The sequence below is a fragment of the Typopeltis vanoorti genome, chromosome 5, assembly GCF_054136105.1.
Source record: "Typopeltis vanoorti isolate ZY-2024b chromosome 5, IOZ_Tvanoo_1.0, whole genome shotgun sequence".
Taxonomy (NCBI): domain Eukaryota; kingdom Metazoa; phylum Arthropoda; class Arachnida; order Uropygi; family Thelyphonidae; genus Typopeltis; species Typopeltis vanoorti.
The window spans coordinates 120,339-146,946 of record NC_143553.1 but is presented as its reverse complement, the minus strand read 5'-3'; the positions used below and the strand labels follow the sequence as shown (position 1 = coordinate 146,946).

Genomic DNA, 26,608 nt, shown 5'->3' with positions numbered 1-26,608 from the left:
AGGATGGCTTTAGGTCTTTTGTGCTTAGAATAGTCCGTTGCATCATAATCAGCAGCCAGTTTGATCAGTCTGTTAGGATGCACACTTGCCTTTGAAAGAATTTGGTTGCTATAGTCCGCATGAAGGTGTAAATATAGGGGACCTCCGTGTCGCGGTGCAGTTGGACAGTTCGGATGAACCATGGAGCGCCCAGGATCATTCTAAGACACTTGTTCTGAATGCGTTGTAATTTAATGATATTTGAGTTTGAAGTATGGCTCCAGGCCGGTGAGGCATAAGTGAGTATTGGACGAACCATCAGTTTGTATATGAGAAGTTTGATTCTGGTGCTCAGTTTGCTGTTTCTGTTTATTAGCGGATAGAGCTGGGCTATGGTTTTGGATGTGTTTGCACAGAGAGTCTTGATATGGGAGTTGAAAGTCAGTTTACTGTCCATTACTACACCAAGGTACTTGATCTCTGTTTTCCACTGAATTTTTGTGTTAAAGAGGAGAATATCTTCTTTGGGAAGCACTGATCTTCTAGAGAATAAGACGGCTACGCTCTTCTGAGGATTCACCTGGAGACGCCATTTGGCAAAATATTGCTCTATTTGCAGTAGGTTTTCTTGCAGTTTCTTGATGGCTAGGTGAGGCAGGTTGCAGTGATTTTGTAGCGAACAGAACTTACATCCCTTGTATGAGTATTGCCAAGAGGTGTCCTAATAAATTACTTATTATACAAAGAACCAAAGGCTTCAATTCGGCGACGTAACTTGTTTAAATTAACGGATATTATATCCCATATTGTTTCTTAGCCGAATAAGAAACTCAAAGAGTTTCATGCAGAATATAGAAGCTATATAAAGTTCGGCGATTCCAAGCGTAAGCAAATACCTGGATACGGCAGCAACAGACCCATTAGGTAATGTCGCCGAATTGAATTGGCTCTTCATATAATTAGTAATTTATTAGGACACCTCTTGGCAATACTCATACAAGGGATGTAAGTTCTGTTCGCTACAAACTTGGTATTATTAACTAGGTCTACCTACTCACTGATGAGAGGTGGATGCTAGACTAGATATATGAGAGGCTCTGCTTGGGAGAGGTTTTTGCCTGTCTCTGAGTATGGCCACCGCTGAGATTATGGCTCTGGCTGGTGGTGGGGTGAGCCTGCCACTGGGTAGAGCCAACGCTGAGAAGTTCTTCTCGGTGACGGAGTGAGTCTGTCACTGAGTGGAACAACGCTGAGTTGGACGGTCTTTTGGCCACTATTGAGTGGTCTAGGGATCGTCCTAATTTTTAGAGAGGTCTTTACTTAAATACACCTCAATAAAGGTTGAAACCGGTCTGGGTAGTGACCTTCTCTCATAATATAGAACAGAAATACAGCTCCTAGGAGCTAAGTTCACATTATGGGTAAATATCAAGAATAGTGATCGGAGCTTCCTGCACCTTTGACATGAGTTGCCTCAGCTTGCATTACCTAAAGGGTCAGTTACTGCAGTATCCAGGTATTTGCTTACACTTGGAATCGCCGAAATTTATGTAGTTTCTATATTCAGCATGAAACTCTGAGTTTCTTATTCGGCTAAGAAACAATATGGGTTGTAATATCCCTTAACTTAAACAAGTCATGTCGCCGAATTTAAGCCTTTGGCTCTTCATATAATTAGTAATAAACATAGGTTATTCATGAGCTATAAAACTCTTTAGATGATCTAGGTTTGTTTCAACGCTACTTTTTTAGTGTATTTTTGCATCATTTCATTTTGTGCATTACAATGTTACTGTGTAGTTGCCTTTTGTTTTTTAAAATATATTTATTGTTGTTTAATAAATTTTTGGGGAATTTGGATTATTATTCACGTAAAGTAAGTACGTCTATTATATTTATGCTAAGTTTTAAAATCAGTTAAATTGTTTCATTTTAGTTAATTATCTTATTTTGAAAACAAAAGATTTTTATCTTATGTTGGCTAGACGTCTAGAAAATAATTTTCGATAAGAGATTTATTTATATATTTGTTCTTGTTCTGGTTGGAAGACATTGGGATTGCGGGTACTTTTACTAATTTCTTTAATAAATAATTTTAATATTCTAGAAATTTCTTAATTATTAAACGATTACCAGAATGTTAAAAATATTAAATAAATATCACTGAGAAATCAATCAGTGGCTAATATCTCTACATGTTAATTTTCAAAAAATACCTAAAATGTAAGCATATTTATTATTCAAAACATCTGAAAAATAAAATTCCATAATAAAAAAAATAGTCAGTCTTGGGCAAATCACCTTAAAAATAATAGTTGGTTAAGGGGTTAAAAAATAAGTTTAAGGAAAAATTTCAGAAATTATTGTTTATTTTGGTGGACCAACGTTCTTATTTTAAACTCTAACTAAGTGTGTTAACTCCTAGATGTCGGGAAAAAAAGCCAAAGAAGTTATCTGGTGCACAAAACAGGAAAAGACAATTACAACGAGTACAACTGGAACACAGATTAGCTGCATAAATTTTTAACTTCAGGACCACATAAAAAATGAAGAACAGAAAGTTCTGACGAAGCAAGTACTCCATGCAGCTCTACTACAGAAAAAGAGAGGACACAAGATAACTAAGAAGAAACAAATGTTACATGCGAAAATGAAACTAGCCTAACTGGACTGTCTACAGAAGTTGCAGCAGAAGAAATATTGGATTCCGATTCAGCGAAACACGAAACTTCAAATTTTACTTTAAAATTTAATGTTAATGATCTAGGTACGTGGCCGAATCATATAACTACCAAAGTTAGAGATTGTTTAGTTGAGCATTGCCCGCGTCAAGTAGTTTTAATATAGAATTTCCCAAAGATGAATCTGGACGCAAGTTTTCTGATTCATACTATTATCGAACTTTAGCAAATGGAGAAAAACTTTTACGAAGTTACTTAGTTTATTCAGAATCGCGAAATTCGGTTTTCTGTTATTATTGCAAAATATTTGGTAGTCAAAATTCTCAACTTACTAACGAATACGGTTGTAACGATTGGCAACATTTGAGGCATATACTAAAAATACACGAGACAAGTTCCACGCACACTAAAAACTGTTCAAAATACAGCGAATTTAAAATGTCTTTGATTAAGAAATGCATTATTGATTGCACACAACAAAGATTATACGAAACTGAGAAAAAATATTAGCAATCTGTTACAGAACGGTTGATCTACATAATACAATATTTACCAAGATAGTGTATAGCTTTTAGAGGTTCTTCACAAAAACGTTTTGAAAATGATAACAGCAATTTTTTAAAGTTAGCAGAAACTGTCGCTAATTTTGATTCCATAATGGCAGAACACACTTGCATCGCATCCAAACATCACAAAAAAGGAACATTGCTCATTATTTAGGTGATAGAATACAAAATGAAATCATCCATATAATTTCTGAAGCTATATAAAAAAAAGGCCTGTGTAGCTCAGTGGAAGTGGCGCTTGCGTCCTCTGCGCTTGGCTGCTTGAAGTTAGACCTAGGTTCTAGTCTAGTCGCTGACTGGAGGAACTTTTTCTAAGCCTATCTTCGACCGGTTCCCGAGTTAGTCGATCTCTGGCACAGGCAAGCGGGTTTTTCCTCCCAGAAACTCGGGTTTTTCGTCCCGTAAACTCAAGAAAATCGACCGTAGTACCCGCATTATTTCAGACAGTGACATATCTTGTTAGGGTTAGGTACCAAGAGGTGGCAGCACTTGTTTGCCAGCCTCTTCATCGGCGGCTGCTATAATTAGTGATAGACATGGGTCAGCTATCTCTGATTGGCTACCAGTGGAGATTGAACTGCCCATTCAGTCTCCAAAAGCTAGATAGGGTATAAAGGCCTCGCCTACTCCCTATTAGGGAATAAAAGGCGTTAGTTGATTATTATATATACATATATATATATATATTATATAAAACAAAAAAGTGGCGAATTATTCATTAATTCTTGACCCTACTCCGGATATAAGCCACACAGAACAATTATCTATTGTTATTAGATTTGTTAATCAAAATAAAGATACAAATATAGCAAAAATTCATGAACATTTTTTGGATTTTCAATCTAGAAGATACCACTGGGCAAAGACTATTTCAATTCATGAAAAATTATTTAATATTATCGAATATGAACATTTCGGATTTATGCGGCCAAGCTTATGATAGCGGTTCAAATATGCGAGGCAAGCATAATGGACTTCAGAAAAAAATCCTTGAAATAAATTGAAGGGCTTTTTTTTTATTCTCTGTGCTTCTCATTCATTAAATTTGGTAGTTAATGATGCAGCTAAGATATCCTGTGAAACAGTAAATTTTTTTGGGGTAATACAGGAATTATATAATTATTTTTCAATATCTGTGAAGCGTTGGGCTATATTAAAAAAACATATTCGCGTTTTAAATTTGAAACCATTTTCTTCTACTAGGTGGGGAAAGTAGAGTAGAAGCAATAAAACTACTTAAAAATAATATCAAGGAAATTTACCTGGCTCTTTTTGATATTACGGAAGATGAAACTAAAGATATCGATTCTAGAGTTCAGGCAGACAACTTAATTTCAAAGACTAATTCGTTTAAATTTATTTGCTCGGTTCATGTTTGGTACGAAATCTTTAGTCTTGTAAATGTTGCAAGCAAAATAATGCAGAATCCGACATTGGATATAGGAAAAATTACAGAAAAGCTTGATTATGTTATACAAGAATTAAATACTCGCCGAACAGACCAATATTTTGTAAATATTATTAGAACTGCAAAAGAAGTAGCAAATGATTTTAATATTGATCCTGTTTTTCCATACATTCGCTGAAGAACAAAAACAAAAATGTTTGGTTACGAAGCATCAGATTCGCGATTTTAGACACGACAATAACCGCAGTTACGGAAAGATTCATACTCTTAAAACAACATAGCGAGGACAACATAGCAAATTAAAAGATTGGAGTGATGAAGACTTAATGAAGCATTGTACAGATTTGCACTTAAAACTGAGCGACAATCAAGATTCCGACAATCGCGATATTGATGGTGTGACTTTATTTGAGGAATTAAAAACTTTGCTATGTTTTATTAAAAAAGAGTCGGCTCCTCATGATGTTTTAAATTATATATACGAAAATAAATTAACCGACACGTTTCCGAAAACTGCGATCGTGATGCGTATTTATATTTATTTAACATTACCAATATCCGTAGTATCATGAGAAAGAAGTTTTTCAAAACTGAAACTAATAAAAAAATATTTGCGGTCAGCAATGTCTGGAGAGTCTCTAACGGATTTATCAATTATATCAATTGAAAATAATATTATGGATTCATTAGATATTAAAGATATTATTAAAAATTTTGTGTCGGCTAAAGTAAGACGGATAAATATGTAAAATAAATCTACATTTATCCTAATTGTTATATAGTTAAAAGCATATCACCAAATTATCTTTTTATGTACTATTTCTTTTTATATTAAAATAAAAGTAATTTTTGTTTATATATATATATATATATATATGGTTTTTTGTATATATTAACGAAAATGTTTTTATTAAAAATTCCTTATTAATGAATTTCAGCGATTAGAATGTTCTACTACTGTTAAATAAAATTTATTTTTATGTATGGGAATAAACTGTTTTGTACTTTTAACAAAGTAAAATGTTTCGCAAAAATATTCCATGGAAACTTATTTTATAGGGGCGCTGAAAAACGTTTTGCACAAGGGCGCCTCCTACCCACGGCGCGGCACTGTCTGTGTATTGATATATGTGACCTTATGGCCAGTTTTGAATGTCATTTATGTATATGAATCATCTGAATAGTGTGGATGATAATATTGCTCATTGAGGGACTCCCTGTTGTATCTGTATTTCCCGGCTGCGAAGGGTGCCTATTTTTGTTACTTGCATTCTCACCGTGAGATAATTCCTAAACTATTTATCAGTGTCTCTCTCAACTGAGCATAGTGTGGTGAGTATTATTTCATGGTCAGGTGTGTCAAATACGTTGGTTATGTCAAGAAGTATGAGTTTCGTAATTTTATTTTTTTATCATGAGCTTTACTGAGTTCGTTTGTAATGTCCTCTAATAACATAGCTGTGCTTTTAGGTCTGTGGAAACCACATTGCTTTTGTGAGATGTTATATTTCCCTATGTAGTTTTGACGTTTTTTTCTGTGTATTACTTTTTAAAGAAATTTCGAAATGATATGCAGATTATCTATAGGTCTGTGGTTCTGAACAAAGTTTCTTTTTCACTGTTTAAAATCAATGTAACTCTTGCGGTTTTTAATTGTTTGAAAATAGAACCAGTGTCGAATATCATATTCACAAGTTTCTAAAGTACAGACATCTGAATATAGTTGTTTTGAATGTCTTAAGAGGTCTGTAAATCTGATTTTGTCAATTTCCTGACTAGCCTTTTGCTTTAGTTGTGAGAGCGCAACTTTCAGTTCCGTTTTGGATACGGGAGGAAAATACATGTTCTGCTTCTGACTTTAGGTTAAGGTTAATAGTTCTGTGTTTGGTCTAATCGGAAAAGGCGTTTTTTTTTTTTTTTTTTTAGTTTTTCGATGCAGTTTGTGAAGGCATAGTTAAATGATTATGCTAGTTCCTAGTGGTTATTCTCTTGACCGAAGATTTGGTGATAACTCTTGCGGGAAGTCTTGCTTTTTCGGCTTAATAGTTCATTAATTGTAGACCATCTTTGATTCATGTTGGAACTCTGTTCCGCGAATTTCCGAAAGTAGTAGTGTCTTTTTGCGCTCCTAATTTTAGTTGTTCATATCGAGAAATAACACGACCAAAGAAGATACCAGGCATTGAGAAACTTCCAAATGTTAACCATAACCCAGTTGCCGTCATACCGCATCGCTGAGTGGTATGTTAGCTGAACTCAGCTAACATAAAAACCAACCTAACAATGGAATCCATAAAAAGATTCGTTAACCATACGCACTCAGTTTTAACTACATTCAGCAATATATAGAAACCTATTCGCTAAAATAAATCAATAAACAAAAACTCGCTACTGATCACGTATTGGAACTCCAATTGACTAACAAATAAGATTATGGACGTATTAGAGTGTCACTACTACAGTACTAAAATAACTCTGATTAATGAAATGCATACATCTGACAGCCACCAATTCGAAAATAACGGGATACATCGTCTACAGAAATGACAGACTGGGTGCTAGAGGCAGAGGCATTGCTATCTATGAGGGTGATTTGCAACGTTCTCGGCCTCAACCATAGATGGCAACACTATCGCAAGATTTCTTTTCTAAATTGGTACATCTGTCATAAGCAACCATATGAAATTGCAAGTCATTCTATCAAGTAGATTGTTTTATACAGCTGTCTGAAGCAAAAGTGTTGTCTGTAGCCCTTGAAATGGATAAAATTGAGTATCCTGCCGTTATAAAATTCTTTGTAAAAGAAGGTTTAATGCCAAACGAAATTCATTTGAAGTTCATAAAAGTTTATGGGCACTCTTCTCCTTCGTTTTCGACAATTATGGAATGGGATGCCAAATTTAAACGTGGCCGTACCAGCCTTGAAGGCAATCCATGTGAAGGACGTTCAAAAAGCGTAACAACACCAGAAATCATTGATCAAGTGCACGATATGGTATTGGATAGGGTTGCCAGATTTTGAAAAACCAAATACGGGACATAGATCATCGATGTCCCGTATTTGGTTTTCCGAATATGGGACAATTGCGGTGAGTGCGTTTTACAAAATAAAAAATAAATCTGGTATTTGGTTTTACAAAATAATATCAATAGAACTCGAAATGCTCCATCTATGTTTCTGAGTGTTAATATGTTGTGTAATATCCGATCGTCCTCCATATGCAATACTAATCGTTCGTCTGCAGATTTTGGATTCAATTTCGTCGTTATGTTTTCCTTTTGCAATAAAATTCCATTCTTTGGAATAATCATCGTTAAAAACGCACTTCGTTTTGGCAGTGTTAAGGGCTTAAGGAAAGAAACAAAATTTAATTTACTTTTGTATAATTAATAAAGAAGATTGATTTACCTTTAATTATATATTTTATGTATTAACCAAATATCGCTTATTCAAAAAAGGCGAGATATTATTTTTTAATAATTATTAAAATAACATCCACGTACTATACCTATACCGCACATCACAATGTCCAAATAAAAACTGTTTGAAAATAAGCAAATACAATATATCTGTACAGAATTATAAATAAAATGCTTATTTATTTTGCAAAATAAAAAGCAACCAATGAAAGGGACCGTCGCCGCCGTAAACTGTAAACGCAATTTCCTAGAATTGTCAGTTTATATGGCTTACGAATCAATTTAAGTTGGATTATTTGAAAAGAATATTTAAAATTATAATTGCTTAACATAATACTTATAATTTTATATTTTTATTAAAATACGGGACAATAGTCTGTCCCTACAAGTACAATACGGGACAGCAAAATTCGACGCAAAATAATGGAAAGTCTCGTATATATGGGACGTCTGGCAAGCCTGTTATTGGATGACTGGCGTGTCAAAGTGCGTGAAATTGCTGACACTATAGGCATTTCAAACGAACGTGTAGGTTATATTTTGCATGAAGAATTGCAAATGAAAACGCTTTGCGCAAGATGGGTGCCGCTCTTGTTCACAGCAGATCAAAAATGCTTGGAGCGTTTTAACAAGAATGAAACTGATTTTGTGCTTCGATTTATTACTATGGACGAGACTTAGATTCACTATTACACAGCAGAATCCAAACAGTGGACAGATGCGAGTTGTTCAGCACCAGAGAAGACAAAGTCGGTTCCTTCAGCAGGAACGGTCATGGCATCGGTGTTCTGGGATGCTAAAGGCATTTTGTTTATATATTATCTTGAAAAGGATAAAACCATAACCGGGGAATATTATTCCAATCTTCTAACCAGACTAAATGAAAAAATTAGTGAGAAAAGACCAGCTTTGCAGAAGAAAAAATCTTTCAAAACGCCTACGAAGGTGTTTTGGCAAAGGGAAAATTAAGGGATCTGTGCTGTGAACTGTTGGAACATCCACCCTATTCCGCAGATTTGGCTCCCTCTGACTTCTATCTTTTCCCAAAACTAAAACATTTCCTATCTGGTCAGCGTTTTTGTTCGAATCATGAGGTATTTACAGCTGTAGAGGGGTATTTTTCAGATCTTACTGAGAACCACTTCAGGGAGGGGATAATGGCGCTGGAGCATCGCTGGAATAAATGCATTAGTCTTAAGAGAGATTATGTTGAAAAATAAAAATAATTTTGAAATTATAAATTCGTTTTTTTCATTGTTAGGCCTAGCACTTTTCAGACCATCCTCGTATGTTAAACCCTACCTCATGCGCAATGAAATATCTATTCGCCAATCTAGAAACCAAAGAATAACCCGAATCGAAGTGCAGACTAACTACGCAGGAAAACCGTAAATGTACGCAGCCTACAACTCAAACCTCTATTAGCTGCAGAGCTCACAGACCTCAACACCATATCAGACTAGCAAACGCTAAACATCTTGCCTGGAACAGTAAATTGACAAACCATAACGAAAGAATACTCAACGCACACACACTACCTTCAGCATTACAGCAGTAACAGGCTCAGCAACATGAATTTCGGAATCAGATATCCTGGATAATGACATCCTTCAAAATATCAGATATCAATTTTAGTTACAAACGGTAAACGAATTCGCTTCAGACCACAATCCAATCCCGCTCCAATTAGGCTTTCAGATTCAATCTGTTCTATTGTACTATGGGGAAAACTGCCCAGTGCTATCCCTAAATAGATAGGATCTGTACCAATGATCAGAAGAAAGGAAGATGTCAATACAATAATAGCTAATATCATTAACCATATGAATGTTACCTTAGCAGCAGTCACGACGACTACAACACCCCTTACGTGAAACTGACTCCCAGAGGATTAACCAGAGAAATGAATAAAAGCTAGAAAAGTTTTACAAGACATTGGCTCCCGAAGACCAAAAAATTCTCCATAAAACTACCAACCAGGACAAGAGGATCTCAAGAACAATAGAAATTCAATAGCAGGAAAGAAAGCTCACTGAATTAAAATCATAAGAAAGATCACTCAATATGTTTGTTAAAATATTACGCACTTACTATAAACTACTTTGCCGAATTTAAGGCGAATAGATGATCATATTAAGATGCCAACAACGTAGATGCTCTAGCAATCAGAGAAACATTGCAGCCAACCCAAGCTGCAAAATTGAGATCTTAATTTTGTCTATAAGATCCAACAGTATGTTCGATGTACATTAAGCTAGTCTATCAATCCCAAAGATATACGCTCAGCTCTACATAACCAACATTAAGAATTTTAACAGAAAAGTACCAGGCCCTAATGGAATTTCCAACAAAATCACCATGTAACTGCTATGGAACCCCTCGTGCATCTAGTCAGCATCATAAATGCAATACTAGGACTCCAGATTTCCCCTTCCCCTAGAAAATTGCAAGCATCCCGATACACAAAACTAGAAAAGCCCTTTAATTTCCTCAAAAGTACTGACCCACAGATTTCTTGTCAACGTGCCTAAGGAAAATAGCAGAGAAAAGTCATTCTGACTAGATTACAAGAAGCAACAGATAAAGAAAACATCATACCAAATTGGCTTTTGCCACAGTCACAGTACAGTTCAGCAGGTTCAACGAATAGTTGAATGCTGCAACACTACAGTATATAAATGGAAACACACAGGAGCCGTCTTCTTAGATATTGCCAACGTATGCAATAAAATATGGTATCATGGCAAAGAAAAGTCCCAATAAAAACGATTTAACTAACCAAATCATAAGGTTAAATCCTAACCTATAGAAAACTATAAGATAAAATCAGCAGTACAACCACACAGTGAAGAAAGCTTCCCAAGGGCGTCCTTCTCGCTCCACTTCTATTTTATGTTTACATGTCAGACATCCTCCAAATTCTACGACCATTTTTGGCACTCGATGCTCATGACACAGCAGTACTGACTAGATATGTACTCCCTCACGTGTCGTTCAAACGACTCCAAGGCAGAAACTTCAGACAGGAAAACGGGTTATTAAGTGGAAATTCAAAGTTAACGCCCAAAAGAGTGCTCTGGTACTCTTTACCAGATGGCTGGCATTCCCTGAAAACATAAAAAGCTAATCCTATGCTTCACCGATCGTTGCAAACTGGCCTGCTCGAATGCAATCGCTCAATGATATCCTATGATCAACTGATGCATTAAGCTACACTCAAAAAAAAAAAAATTACTTTAGCAGTTGATAATAAAACTAGAACTTACCTATATCTCACCGGCTCTGAGTCACACAGCTACTTCAGACATTCAAAGACTACAGAGTCTAAAACAAATATCTGCGCATGCTACTGGATACTGCATGGCACATCAGAAATCATCAGTTATACCGGATATTGGCACTCCAAATTGGCACTCTCTAATTAGGCTGATCATACGTACCATTTTGAACGAAACCGTATCATTTCTTTTTATATTTCCTGACCGCCACGTCGTTTTAACGAAAATGTCAATTTTGTCCGTTTTTAATAAAAACTATAAATATATTTAATGTATTTCATATTGTTCAATCATAAATTATTGTTCATAACCTATAATCGTATATCAATATCATTGATACCAGTAATTTGCATAACCATGGAGTCGCATTGTTCGCTACTAAATATCGATATCTGCAGTAATTTATTCAGAGAAAAAAAATGCATGTTGGCAACGCTTGCGCGTCTCAGAAGCGGCGTCTGTTCTGCTGTAGCTTTACCTTTTGTTTTCCTTGTATGTTAACAGGTGGCTTTGTTATTCAATGCCGATGGTTTAAATTTCGTACTTTTTAAAGTACGAAATTAAACCACCTCCCGGGGGACCCTGTAACCCCTAGAGAGCGCGTCCCCTGGGTGGCGGATAGGGGAGCCCACCATGTGTGCGTGTATATATATATATATATATATATATATATATATATATATATATATATATATATATATATATATATATATATATATATATATATATATATATATATATATATATATATATATATATATATATATATATATATATATATATATATGTGTGGTGGGGTGGTCCGAATATACTGAATAAGGACTCGTGGACTAACAGGGCCATAAGGGACAATCATCTTGATTGTAAGGGAAGCGGAACTCCCATGGACCCCCTAGCTGGATCTGTCCTCTCCTTCTACTTTGAGGAAGATCCACTTACTTTAATATTTCCTATAAGGCTTTTTCAGCCAACTCTTATTTTATGACCCTTATGCTATTAGAGTACTCGAGGGCCAAGGGGTCTTTTCATTTCTCGCCTTACAACTATGCCCTCTCTATAAACTTTACTATAATTCTATAATCTACTCTTTCTCCTTCAATATATCCTATTCCTCTTTTGGGTTTAAATTCGGAAGAAGGCTAGTTCAGAAGCCTTAAGGTTGCAGCCCTACCACTGAACTATTCCATCGTCAGGCTAGTCCCCTGACATGGAGAACATAATCCTACTTGTAAGCTGACAGAAAAAGATAATCGGATTGAATCTATGGGAAACGACCCCGGAATGGAAAAGGTAAAACAAAAATGGAAAAAAAAAACAAAATATAATACACATAGCAAACTGGAATGTAAGAGGAATAGCATATAAAGAAATAGAATCAGATCAATTATTAAATGAAAGAAATTTTAAAATAGCAGTAATCAAGTGAAACAAAAAAGAAATTAAAAGGAACTATGAGAACCGAAAATTTTAATGTAATATACAGTGGATTCGACAGAGACCAAAGAGCACAACCAGGAGTCATGATTTGGATTCATAACTCCCTTTCAAAACAGTTAAAACATTATAAATAATAATAGAAGCTAGAATAAAAATAGATGGAGGCTATTTAACAAAAATTGATTTATATGCCACAGAAGAAGGAAGAGAACAGGATAATATTGATTTTTATAATCAGCTACAAAACATATATAATAAAATAAATAAAAATGATTACGTAATTTTAGCAGGAGACTTAAATGCCAGAATTAGAAACACGAAAATTAATAATAATATAGGAATACATGGAGAACACACTCTAAAGAGGAATGGTAAAAAATTGATCGATTTTGTAGTTTATAATAACCTAAAAATAATGAATTCCTTCTATAAACATAAAGACATACATAAATATACTTGGGCAGCAAGAGGATGGAAATCAATATTAGATTACTTCATATTAAATAAAAAGACATCAAAATTTTCGCTAGATGTTAGAGTTCACAGAGGATATGAAATAAGCAGTGACCACTTCCTTGTCAAAATAAAATTAAGATTACCCCCCCTAAATGGCTAAAAGTATCAAGAACAGAAAGAAAAATTGAAACATTTGTTTATAAAACTCGACTATTGAATGACACAAATGTACAATGGCTATATGAACAAAGAATTAACCAATAGCCAGATAAAATAAAACAAAATGAAGAAATTGAAATAGAATGGCTTAATATAAAAATGATACTAAATGCAGCAGCAAATGAAAGCTTAGGAAAGACCAAAAAATTCAATAAAAGGAAAAAAACTGAAGATCTGGGATGATACAATCAAAGAAATAATCAAAAAGAAAAAAGAAGCCTATCACAAATGGATAAGTAGTAAAAGATTAGAAGATGAAATAGAATATAAAAGAATAAGAGCCATAGCTAAAAGAGAAGTCAGAAAAAGACAGAGAATCATGGAAAAAATTTGTTTCTAATTTAGAACATGATTTATATAAAATAAGACCCAATGTATATAAGATTTTGAAACACTTAAATGCAGATACCAAAGAAAACATCAAATTAAACACTGAATTGAAATTAGAAGATTTTCTAAATTACTACACAGAACTGTGGACAGACAGATATTTTAAAAAAGACAACTGACAAACAATTAACGAAAATGAAAAGGAAATAACTAAAGAAGAATTAGAAATCAGCCTGAAAGAAACAAGAAACGGAAAATCACCTGGAGAAGATAAGCTAGGTTCAGAACTATATAAATACGCAGGAACAAGATTCAAAGAAAGACTCTTATTATTTTTAAATAAAATTTACTCAACTGGTATCCTCCGAATAGAATAGAAAAAAGCAATTGTGATTCCTATCTTTAAAAAAAGGTAAGTAATAGAGATGACCCTAAAAACTATAGAGGTATCAGTATACTAAATTCCTGTTACAAAATATATAGCAGAATCTTAAATAGCAAACTAATGAAATATTCCGAAAACTTTATTTCAGAAGTACAGAATGGATTTAGAAAAGGACGATCATGTATAGACCCGGCCTTTTGCCTAAAATTAATAATAGAGAAAAGAAGAGAATACAATTTAGAAAATATATTGCATTTATTGACTTTGAAAAAGCATTTGACAAAGTTAAAAGAAACATATTATTTAACATATTAAAAGAAAGACAAATACCAAATAATATCCTAAAAGCTATCACAAGTATATATGAAAATAATCAGATACAAATAAGATTAAATCATGAGCTATCATGTGAAATAGAGGAGTCCGACAGAGATGCCCCTCTCAGCAACTCACTTTAATATTTACCTAAATGAAATAATAAAATGGAATTAAAATTTCCATCAAGATATTAAAACTTTCTCTTACTATGAACTTAAACACTCTCCTTTTTGCCGACGACCAAATAATAATTACAAATTCTGAAGATAACTTACAGAAAGCTGTTTTAGATCTAAATGAGATAGCCAAAGATTATGGTATGATAATATCAACAGGAAAATCAAAAACTATGGCCTTTAAAGGACAAGACCCAACAAGAACTAAAATAATAATAGATAACAAGATCTTAGAACAGGTAAATTCATTTAACTACCTAGGATGTATGATCGCATATGAAAATGAAAAATATATAAATGTAAAAATTGCAAAATATTTAAAAATAACACGTGTAATTAACTCTATATTTAAACCAAACCTAGTTCAAAAACAAACCAGACTAAAAGTATACAATACATTAGTCCTACCAGTCAATGTATGGAAGCGAAATCTGGACAATAAAACAAAAAGAGAAACAAAGGTTAACAACAGCAGAAATGAAGTTTATGAGAAAAACTGCAAAGTATACCCTATATGATCCAAAAGAAATGAAGAAATTATGAAAGAATTAAACCAAGAACCAGTAATAGAAAAATTAAAATATATAAACATAAATGGATGGAACACGTTCAAAGAATGAAAACAGAAAAATTACCAAAAAACCCTTAAAGTACAAGCCATTGGGAAAAAGAAAACCAGGACGTCCTCATAAACGATTCAACGATGACTTCTAAGGCCGGAACAGGCCATGCTAAGCGTGTGGAGATGAATTCCGCGAAAAAAAAAAGATTTAGCACCAAAAGTCAGCGATAGGGGAAATTTTGGCGCTGGTGGAGCTGAAAGTAGTCAAATATTTGCAGTAAACGCAGGTAAAAAGGATTATGCAAATTTTACTGTGCATATGTGACAGCGGCGCCACCAATTCCACTTAAAAAGGGATTGGGAACGTTCAAACAGTTATTGGAATGACTATGAAATTGTGCTCAATATTTTGTTGTTTCACCTTAAACAGTGCAATGCCGTAGCGGCCCTTTCGGAATTTAGAAGGCTTCATAACTTGCGTACAGGCCCTATGTCAGCTGTAGCACTGAGATCTATGATTAAGAAGTTTGAAGAAACTGGATCACTAGGAGTTAGAGGACGGAAAGTGCAAGAAGAGACAGTAACCGATGTACTGCGGTGTTCGACGACACAGGGACCAGTACTGGTCCTAGCGCTCGTGCCATACTTCACAAACTTGATATGGTTTATGGTACAGTCTGGAAAATCTTACGGAAAATGCTTCACTTTTATCCGTATAAGTTTAGTCTTGTGCAAGCACTAACTACCGCAGATTATGATAAGCGCATGACCTTCGCGATAACGTTTCTTGCCCGACTGGAGGTCGACAATGACTGGCCTTGGAGAATATTGTGGGGTGATGAGGCTCATTTTTATCTGAATTGGTCGGTCAACTCACAACTGCAGAATTTGGGCATCTTAACATCCCCAAGCGATCCAGCAAGTGCCACTGCATTCTCCAAAAGTAACCGTGTGGTGTGGCTTCACAGCCGATTTCATAATAGGACCATACTTGTTTGAACGTATTACCCCTACAGGTCCTGCAACCTGCTCCATTACTGGAGAGATTTATCGACGAATGCTGCAGAATTTTGTCATTCCTGCATTGCAGCAAAGACAATGTTTGGACTCCAAAATTTTTATGTAGGATGGAGCACGGCCACACATTGAACGTTCAGTACAGAGCCTTTAACGCCAGCATTTCAGTAATGAGAGAGTTATCAGTCAGTTATTTTCGACTGCATTGCCGCCTCGATCCCCGGACATCACTCCATGTGACTTTTGGCTGTGGAGATATTTGAAATCTGTTGTGCATGTTGGTTGCATTCCCAAATTGCATGTCTTGAAAGAGAACAAAAAACGGGCTGTTATGAACATCCAATCCGACTCCTTACGCTCAGCTGTAGAGCATGTCCCACACGGTTGCAATTTGTTGTACACAAGAAAGGTCAGCACATTGAAAATCGTGTATGTGGTCCAGGGGACCCTGATGAATAAAACATTATTTCATGTGAATTCAATCACAACATTAATTTCTGTGTCTCTCGCAAGTTGTTGTTTTAGTTTAATTATTATTATTATTGTAACGCGCCACATATCCAGGTGGAATGAGTAACGCAGCTGTCGCTTACACCGTCGAAATGTTATTATTCCATTTTATCTGCCTTTAATGTAATTATCTGCTTGTTTTCGGCTCCGCCAGAGTTCCCCTATCGGCGACTTTTGGTACTATATCTTTTTTTTTTCACGGAAATCATCTCCCCATGCCTTCAAAAGTCTCAATATAAAATTTAGTCTCATTCCGTTTATTGGTTTTAGCTACAGATGCCTCCAAAGAGGGATAGTTATTTTATATTCAACCTGTATTTTAGAGTTTATTCTTTGTCTTCCAGGAAGTACAGCGGCTGTTGAGAGAATATTTTCTGTTATGAGCAGTATGTGGTCAAAGGAGAAATCTAGATTAAATGTTGAGACAATAAATGCTATGTTAGTTGTCAGACAAAATTGTGTGATGGAGTGCGAGAAGTTTTATGATAAGATGTTGAAAGACTGAAATTTGCTGCATAAGATCACTTCATCGGAGAAATATTCATGGTACGATCGTGGTGAAATACAGTTCCCCCCCACCTCTACATATACCTACATTTTTGTATGGGTTCTGTGAATGAAAGAAAATGGTAAGCTCAATAAGTTTATGTAATAAAATTTTTTTATCGTCTTACTTTTTCATTAATACAGAATATTACATAACTCCCGTCCCGTTTTTGTCATCCCAATGTCCCGTTTTTGTCTTAAGGAAATACGGTCAGCCTATCTCTAATGTATTCTATAGCAGTAAAGTACTTCGCAGACGCCACTATCCATCAAAAGCTGCTGACTACAGTGAAAGACACCCGTGCAAGCCAAGACAACCAAAATCCATCCTCCTAAACTGAAGACACATGCCTTAACTAACAGTCCCCAAAGGGCAAGCATCAAGCTCTCAAACCATCCACAAACAGTCAAACCTGCTCATCTGACAAAGGGAAATTTGAAAAGCTAATCGCTTTACCCATCGTTATCCGTTACACTAATATAACCCCTTATTGTGTACAAATGGCTATCTGTAACCGCACGTTACCCAGCAATAACGAAAACAATATTCTAGGATTTCTTCTCGTGGTCTCATAGCAAGTGAAAGAAATGTGGTACTTTCAGATTAATGTCTCCGAATGCTACGAGTTGCTGCCTCTCTTCTTAATCACTGCGTAAACGCGCGCCGGCTTAAAATTGGCCGAAATACGGCCAATACTAGCGAATGAAACGTTATCGCAGTTAACAAACACATTATAACATAAACTGAAGTTAAAATTATTCTAACAACTAAAACAACATTTTGTAAAATGAATTACATGGCCTTTCATTCTCTTTATGGAGAGAAACGCACGCGTATTTAATTCCAAATAAAAAAATAAATAAATAAAATAAAAAAGTAAAACATAAATGAAATAAATCAAAATCAGCCTTTTATTCCCTTAGAGAGTAGGCGAGACCTTTAAACCTTATCTAGATTTTGGAGACTGAATGGGCAGTTCGGTTTCCATCGGGAGCCGAACAGAGATAGCTGGCTGGCGTCTACTATTAAGCTAAATTAAATTTCATGACAGAAAATTCAAAGTAATTATTACATTACGGTAAACGGAGGAGGAGGAGAATATACATTTATCATAATTCCGTTTTTACAAATTTATTTTATTAAAACTAATTAACACAAGCCATCCAATTACAAAAATTGCGTGGAAATCTAAGCTGAGTTTTGAAGTACATTTTTTCTCTCCCTTTAATGACTGATAGCATGTGGCATTCGCATCTCGGAAATGCAATGCATGCACCTCTTCGTAATGTACTGTAGCACTCATAACATTTAGAATGTTTAGGTTCCAACTAGTTTAATCGATGACGAATTAGCTAAGCGCTTGTCTTTGAAATTAATATAATCTTCTTCTTTTTTTTTTTTTTTTTCAATAACCGCTTGAATGTAGAATTTGCATGTCGGCCTGTCACGTGGGCTTCTGATTTCACTGTCATGCACTGTAGCATTTATGATCTTTAGCATGTTTCGGAAGTGATGAACTTGGTTACTTCTGAGGACAGTGCTACCGTGCCTTGTGTTTCTTCGTTGCATGTATTTGCTTTTGTTGCTCAGATGTGTGCTGATACCTGTGATGACCTTCCAAAATTCGATTTTTTATAATTTTCTGCTTCTGTATCATGTCTTGCCGTTAGCAAAAAATCATGGACTAGCTCGTTTTTCTCTGGAAGTTTGTATCTGGCAGCATTTTGAGAGAAAATCTTTAAGGTTTCTTCCACTGCTTTATAATCAATGCTTCCACAGTTCAATTTTGCAGTTTTCACTGATCTAATTATTGTTGTTGCTTCTTTAGGTAGTTTGGGCAGAAATAATAGAGCACTCGATAATCGCTTGTAGTTCTTCTTTTTTGTTTCCCCTATCGATATGTTCATCGGATCTTTTTTCTTCAGTAGACGCTGGAATCCTAAATTAAAAGGACAACAATTAATTATATTATAGCGATCGTTTTTATACGTGTATTTTATGTGCAAAATATTTGTTATCATGTGAAACACGGGCAACACAACAAATCTTCATCTTTGGCTGTCCTCCCAGTTCTTGAAATGGACTAATCTGGTCTTCATCTTCTTCCTAAGATGGATTTTAGGCCAAGTGGCCTGTTCCGGTCTCATGCCATCTCTTTCTTGGTCTGCTGATTCTTCTTTTTCAACTTATTATAATATTTTTGTAGTCTGCTGTTGTCCATTCGATATAAATGTTCTAGCCATTTTTGTTTATACTGTCTTATGTAGTAATTGGTTTTATTTTCAGAGAGTGTAAAATGTCTTCATTTGTTTTATGTTCCACTCGGTATATCCAGCAGTTTTTATGAGAAACTTCATTTCTGCTGTTTGAATCCGTTTTTCATCTTTTTTTTTTATGGTTCGTGCTTCGCTTCCGTATAGTAGAGCTGGTATTGACAAGACATTATATAGTCTGATTCTAGTGTTATTTTTGTACTAGAGATGGCTTAAATATATTATTTATTATGTCTTTTACTTTGAAAAAGTGTGATATTTTGGTATCTATGTCTTTTTCGTATGATAAATCGCATCCCAAGTATCGGAAAGTATTTACGTGTTCTAATATTTTATTTGAAAACTTACAGAAGACTTTCGGGAATTCTCTGTACCGCTCACGAAACCAATGAAAATATCCAAAAACTGATTGATTCAATAGACGAGAAAAAAGGGAAAATATTCTGACCGTCATCAGAAGAAGACAGATGAAATGGTTCAGACATGGGGAGAGGACTAATGGAATTCCAAAGCAAGCACTAGAAAGAATCGTTCAGGGATCAAAGGTTAGGGGCCGACTTCGATTAAAATGGACTGATAACATCAAAAAATGGACAAATTAACATCAAGAACAAGAGACCGATATGAATGGAGTAGGATAACAAAGAATATCACCTACCAGCCATGCGTGATCCAACGGTCCATTTAGGACTACAGGAGAGAAGAAGAATATTTTATTATCTATCACCATTTTACTTCTTTTATACTAATCTGGTAAATCCTATAATTGTAATCAAGGAATTTCCCGCTGCCAGTTAGTCCAGTGTCACTTCTGAAACTGTATCCAATCTCAGATTTAATTCACAAATTGCCATTTCTGGGAGAAAATAATATGACAATATATAGCAGCGTATAAAATTGGATGGAGAGGATTAGAAGGAAGAGGTTATTAGAACAAAAAGATTTTTTTCACTTTTTTAGTATTGAGAAGCTAATACTTATTTTATATTTCTGTAAGTATACAGCTGCTCGAGACAGTTTCAGAGAATAGCACTTTTCTGAAAAAAAAAAGAGCGAGAAAGACTTCCATTTGAACGGGATGGTATAAAGATATAGGCAGATAAAAATATAGGATATAAAGATGTCAGCCATAGTTTCTCTCTCTCCACAGAATAATCCCAATTTATTAAAGTTTGGGCTCACTCTCAATGATGGCTGACATCTTTATATCCTATATTTTTACTGCCATCTAACGTTGCTGCAACTACGCTTGCAACTATTTAGCTATTAACTGATTTTGTTAATATATAAAAGTTTGAAACAACTCAGATCAAATATATTACATGCTTTTCTCTTTACTTTTTTTTATAATAGCGTGTTATATAAACTGAAATATTATATACATTATAAATTATTGTATTATAAATAATATAAATGCTCTATAATTAAGGTGCCCTTTAATAATTACCATGTCCTTTACTCACTGAGCAAACTTTCACGCAATTTGTCTTATTTAACCGTCTCACTAATATCTATAATTTCAGTTCATGATGTACTAATGAGTATTTTCGTATTTTATTCTCTAGGACGTCTTGTTACCTAACGGAGTAGATAAAGTCCTGTCAAGTGTCGTCTCCCTCGCAAGTTGACTATTTTAGAATGCTGACTATTATGGAACTGATATACACAATATGCAGTAGAATGATAAGATGCTGAGGCCCTAATCTCTTATCTTGCAGTTGGTGTTCTTCTGTGTATATGTGTTCACGGGGTTAATTTGCTGTTCTGAGGGACGAAAAATCCGATTTTTTTGGAGAAACCACCTCTCCAACTTCCATTTGAAGCCACTAACTTACCTTTGATTGGAAAGCCCTGATGGGATTCAAACTCAGGCCTTTCTGACCAAAAGGTCTTGTCGAAACCAACTGAGAGAGCCGTTTATTCCTAACTTCTTTTTGAAGGAAGGTTGCCAGCAAGGCCTCATCTATCAGCCTTCATTTATACTGAGGAGCTCAAACGTTATCACTGAATCAAGATTTTGAGAGAGAGAGAGAGAGAGAGAGAGAGAGAGAGAGAGAGAGAGAGAGAGTACACAAGGTACAAAAGCTGTTGGTCTCATCGCCCTAAACCCTAATAATCATATTGTTCTATGGTCGACATTTTTCAGATATGGAGTTAGAAACCCGCCGTACAGGGCTAGGGATGGAACCTAATCTGTGCCAAAAATGGTCTAACTCGAGATCTGACAAAAAATCCTAGAAACTTCTTGTATTCGGGAACTAAAATCGAAAGTATAGTTCTCTCTTCCGGTGAACTAGCTTTATGAAAAGAAACTCTCTTACTTCAGAAGTACACAGGCAATCACCAACAACAGAAATAATTTATAGAAATGCATGTACAGCCCTGGGAAAGTTGAGAAGTTTCCGGAGCAAATAGGATGGCGATGAAAGACTTCGATTCTGGTTACCGACTACAGGAAAACTTTTCCTCAGCTTTTCTTAAACCGGTTCTTGAGTTCGTCGATCATTAGTACACTAAAAAAAAGATTGTTTCCCCTTGGACATTCGCATTTATATATATCAGAAATGACAACTAAATTTTATAATTATAATAGAATACTTTACGAAACAGTTATAATTTAAAATACATTTCCGATTTTCTGTTTACCACACACACACAAATCAAATAGTTAAAAAAATCAAATACTTCAGATTTTTACTCAGAAATGGGAAACAATTTGCCGCAACAACTTTTTCTTCTAACATTTGTGTTATTTTGCCAAATAAAAAAACTCTATCCTTGCGAGCGCCATACTTTTTGTATTTTATAAAATTAAAAATGCACTCATTGCTTCTTTAAATTTATGAAATCGTGGTTATTTTGCATAAATGAAGGCGTATGTACTGACATTGCTGCAGTTCTTTTATAACGAGTAAAATTGAAAAAAAAAAAAAGAAAATAATTAACGAAGATAATTAATTTGATTATATAAAGAAACCTGTGGAGAATTCATGACTAAATAAACACACGTAAAGCCACAGTAACAGGTTTTTTTAATACGTAAATATTTCGACCTAAGTGTCTTTGGACATCGTCAGTACAGTTGGGAACAATACTAGGAATAACATACAGATAGGGCGCATGAATACAATGAATCCAAGTGCGTGCAACGCCATCAAGAACGTCATTGCCATTCCTAAAGTATGAAATTGTCATAGAAAATTGTGTAAAATAATTCAATTTGAATTTAATCTAAATAATCTAATGTATTTTTTATTATTTTATTTTATTGATTTATTTTATTTTTTTACGCTCGAAAGCGCTGCTGCACGCACTTGGATTCTATTGTATTCATGCGCCCTATCTGTATGTTATTCCTAGTATTGTTTCCAACTGTACTGACGATGTCCTAGGACACTTAGGTCGAAATAATTACGCATTAAAAAACCTGTTACTGTGGCTTTACGTGTGTTTATTTAGTCACGAAGGTAATTAAGTGTCGCAAGCTAATTTGTATTATTCAAGTCGGAAGAGTGGGATTTGTTCCGATTTGAAAATAATAATATCCACTTTTCAGGTATTATCGCAGATACAAATTGATGATACCTTAAATGGCTGATAACAAGAAATATGTAGGAATGCTGCTTATAATTCGTATTTATTTCTCTTAACATGCGTTCTTAAAATGAATTAATGGGTTTCTGGTTAAACTAAGTAGCATAACGAAGAAATGAAAAGGCTTTCTTTCCTTTCCCTCCTTTTCATAGTGAAATGTCTTTTTCATTAGTTTGCGTATTAGGAGTTGTAAGTCGGTCCGTCCCTTAAGTAATTTCTTCAAACGGGTATTTGTACATCTTTATAGAGAAACATTTTTTCCTTCTGCTTCCATCCATCTGTTCATTGGACACCAACTGAGGTACTGGGTGATTTGCCGCACCAGTCTTCGCCATGCAGTCCTGTTATATGCTTTTATGAGGATTCAACTCTCTGAAGATCCATCACTCCAGACACCCAATTCATTTACCTCATTGATGCTCTACCCCTTCCTCTTTTTCCAGGAACTTTACATTCTATCATTGTTTTGAGAAGTCCTCTCTTCCATCCTTTTAACTCCAAAGTATTTAAACTTTCTTCTCAATATCCTTAAGGAGCCTTAAAGTTCTACTGATCCTTTCTAGCACCATCCATTTGTCCGCCTTTCAGTAGCTGATACCTCACATCCTTCTGTAACATCGCATCCCAAAAGCAACTATCCTTTTCCTATCAGACCTCTTTAGGTTCCAAGTCTCGCCTCCACAAATCGCTGATGGAAAAGCAGCTGCATCTAAAATCCTCAACTTTGTTCCCAGGGAGATCCATCCTTCCAGATTTTAGACAAGTCTTTGACTATTGTTTTACCATTGCTAATCTTTTTCTGTAAAATCAAATGAGATACGCATCTAAAGTGATGGGTGACTTGAATGCAAAGGTCGGAGAAGGGGAAGAAAATCCAGTTGTTGGAAAATTTGGACTAGGCGACAGAAATGAAAGAGGTGAGAGATTGATACAATTCTGCATTCAAAACAACTTGCGCATAATGAATACTTTCTTTCAACATCCAAAGCGCAGACTCTATACTTGGACAAACGCAGATAACTCTAAGAAACCAAAAAGATTTCATAATGATAAATAATAGATACAAAAATAATATAACCAGCATAAAAACATACCCAGGTGCTGATATAGGTTCAGACCATAACCCTGTTATGTCCACTTTAAAAATTAAACTAAAAAAAACATTTCTAAAAACAATCATACTGAAAGACTTGACTTCACAGCTCTGAACATACCTGACAACATAATGGTGTTTAACTCAGAAATTAGGAAGAAATTAGATCATGTAGGATATAAAACAGAAGACAATATACTTTGTAACACAGAAGAAATTAAAAACAGGTGGTCAAAATTTAGAAGTGCAATATATAAGACAGCTAACGAGGTTATCCCAAAAATTAAATACAATAAGAATGGATGACTGAATCAATACTAGAACTTATGAATGAAAGATGAAAAAAGAAAAGTACACAACAGTATAGAATACTCAGTAAAATTATAAATGCTGGAAGGCTACAAACAAGTAGCTAAATGAAAAATGTAAAGAAATAGAGGAATTGGACAAGAAATACAATAGTAAAGAAATGCATAAATCAATCCAAGCCCTGACAAATAAAAAGAAAAATTTCAACCATAAACCTTGCATAAAAAATCAAAATGAAAAAATGCTACTAGAGACACAAGATATCATAAAAAGATGGAAAGAATATGGAAAAGAACTGTTTGACTCTGATCGCACAAACTCACCAGATATACAAAATATAAATGGTGAACCAATTACATATTGAAGAAATAGAATACGCTCTAAGCCAAATGAAAACAGGTAAAACACCAGGCCCAGATCAGATCCCTATTGAATTGTTAAAGAAAGTAAATGAAAAAACACTTGATGACCTAATGGTTATTCTTAATAACATCTATGATTCAGGATACATCCCTGATGATCTAAGGAAATCCATCTTTGTCACTATTCCCAAAATTCCAAAAACTTTTAAATGTACAGAATATAGACTAATAAGTTGAACAAGCTATGTTACAAAATTACTACTGAGAATAATCCTAGAAAGAATAAAAGGCACTTTGTCAGTAGAAGTAGAAGACACTCAATCAGGTTTTCAAAAAGACAAAAGGTACAAGAGAAGGAATCTTCAATTCGAAAACATTATGTGAAAGAAGCCTTGACAACCAGAAAAGCATATATCTTTGTTTTTTTGATTACATCAAGCATTTGATTCAATAGATCACAAGAAATTAATACATATCCTACAGAATAATGGGTTAAAAGGAAAAGATCTACGTATAATTACATATATATATACTGGAATCAAATGGCCTCAATAAGATATAAAAATACATATTCTGGCAACTTTAAAATCAAAAATGGAGTAAGGCAAGGATGTGTCTTATCACCCTTACTGTACAATATACATAGTGAGCAAGTTTTTAAAAATATTTCAGAACTGAGGGTGTAAAAGTCGAAGCTAGGAACTTCAACAACTTCAGGTATGCAGATGACACAGTTCTTATAGCTGAATCGGAAGATGATCTTCAAAACTTAATCACAGAAATTTACAACAGAAGCTTAGACATGGGACTAATTATTAACCTAAAGAAAACAAAGTGCATGATTATATCAAAAGAACCAATAAATAAGAAACTGAACATAACTGTTAACAAAAAGAAAATTGAACAGGTTCAGTCTTATATATTTGGGACAAATGTTTACAGACAGGGAAAATTCCCTTAAAGAAATAAAAAGAAGAATAGAGATAGCAAGAAAAGCCTTTATTGATATGAAAACGGTTCTAACATCCAGAGATATTAATATAGATATGAGGAAAAGATGAATAAAATGCTATATCTGGTCAAGTCTCCTCTACAACAGTGAAACTTGGACTCTAAATAAAGAAGCAGAGAAAAAATTAGAAGCTTTAGAAATGTGGACCATCAGAAGAATGTCGAAAATATCATGGACAGAGAAAATGAAAAACGAAGACACTTTAAAGAAAGAAAAAGCGAAAAGAACATTAATGCAAATAATTAAAGAACGAAAACTTAAATATTTTGGACATCTAACTAGAAAAGAAGGCATTCAGAAATTAATATTAGAGGGGAAATTGGATGGAAAAAGAGGGAGAGGTAGACCCAGGAGAATGTGGTTCGAAGACATTAATGACTGGACTGGCTTGAATTACCAATAATGTTCCAGAGCAGCAAAAGAAAGAAAATGGTTCCGTGACATGGTTGCCAACTTCCTTCTAGGAGATGACACTTGAAGAATCTTTTTCTGACGTCTTCTGAACAGCAGGTTTTCACAATAATAATGGATCCCAGGTACTTGATCTTGCTGACTTCCTGAAATCTTTCTCCATTAAGGTACACTTTCTCAGGAGCTTCCCTCTCTCTTTTTCCTTTGAGAACCATAATCTTTCTCTTGCTAAGATTGAGCTGAAGTCCTCTGTTCTTACTGATCT

The 26,608-nt window shown here is 34.7% G+C and overlaps 1 protein-coding gene across 5 annotated transcripts in view; it reads right to left on the bottom strand.

Annotated features, from left to right (window-relative positions):
• The window catches only part of LOC150106176 (putative DENN domain-containing protein 10 B), a 277,044-nt gene that overhangs the window by 205,963 nt on the left and 44,473 nt on the right, over nucleotides 1–26,608 (bottom strand). The window lies entirely within an intron of this gene.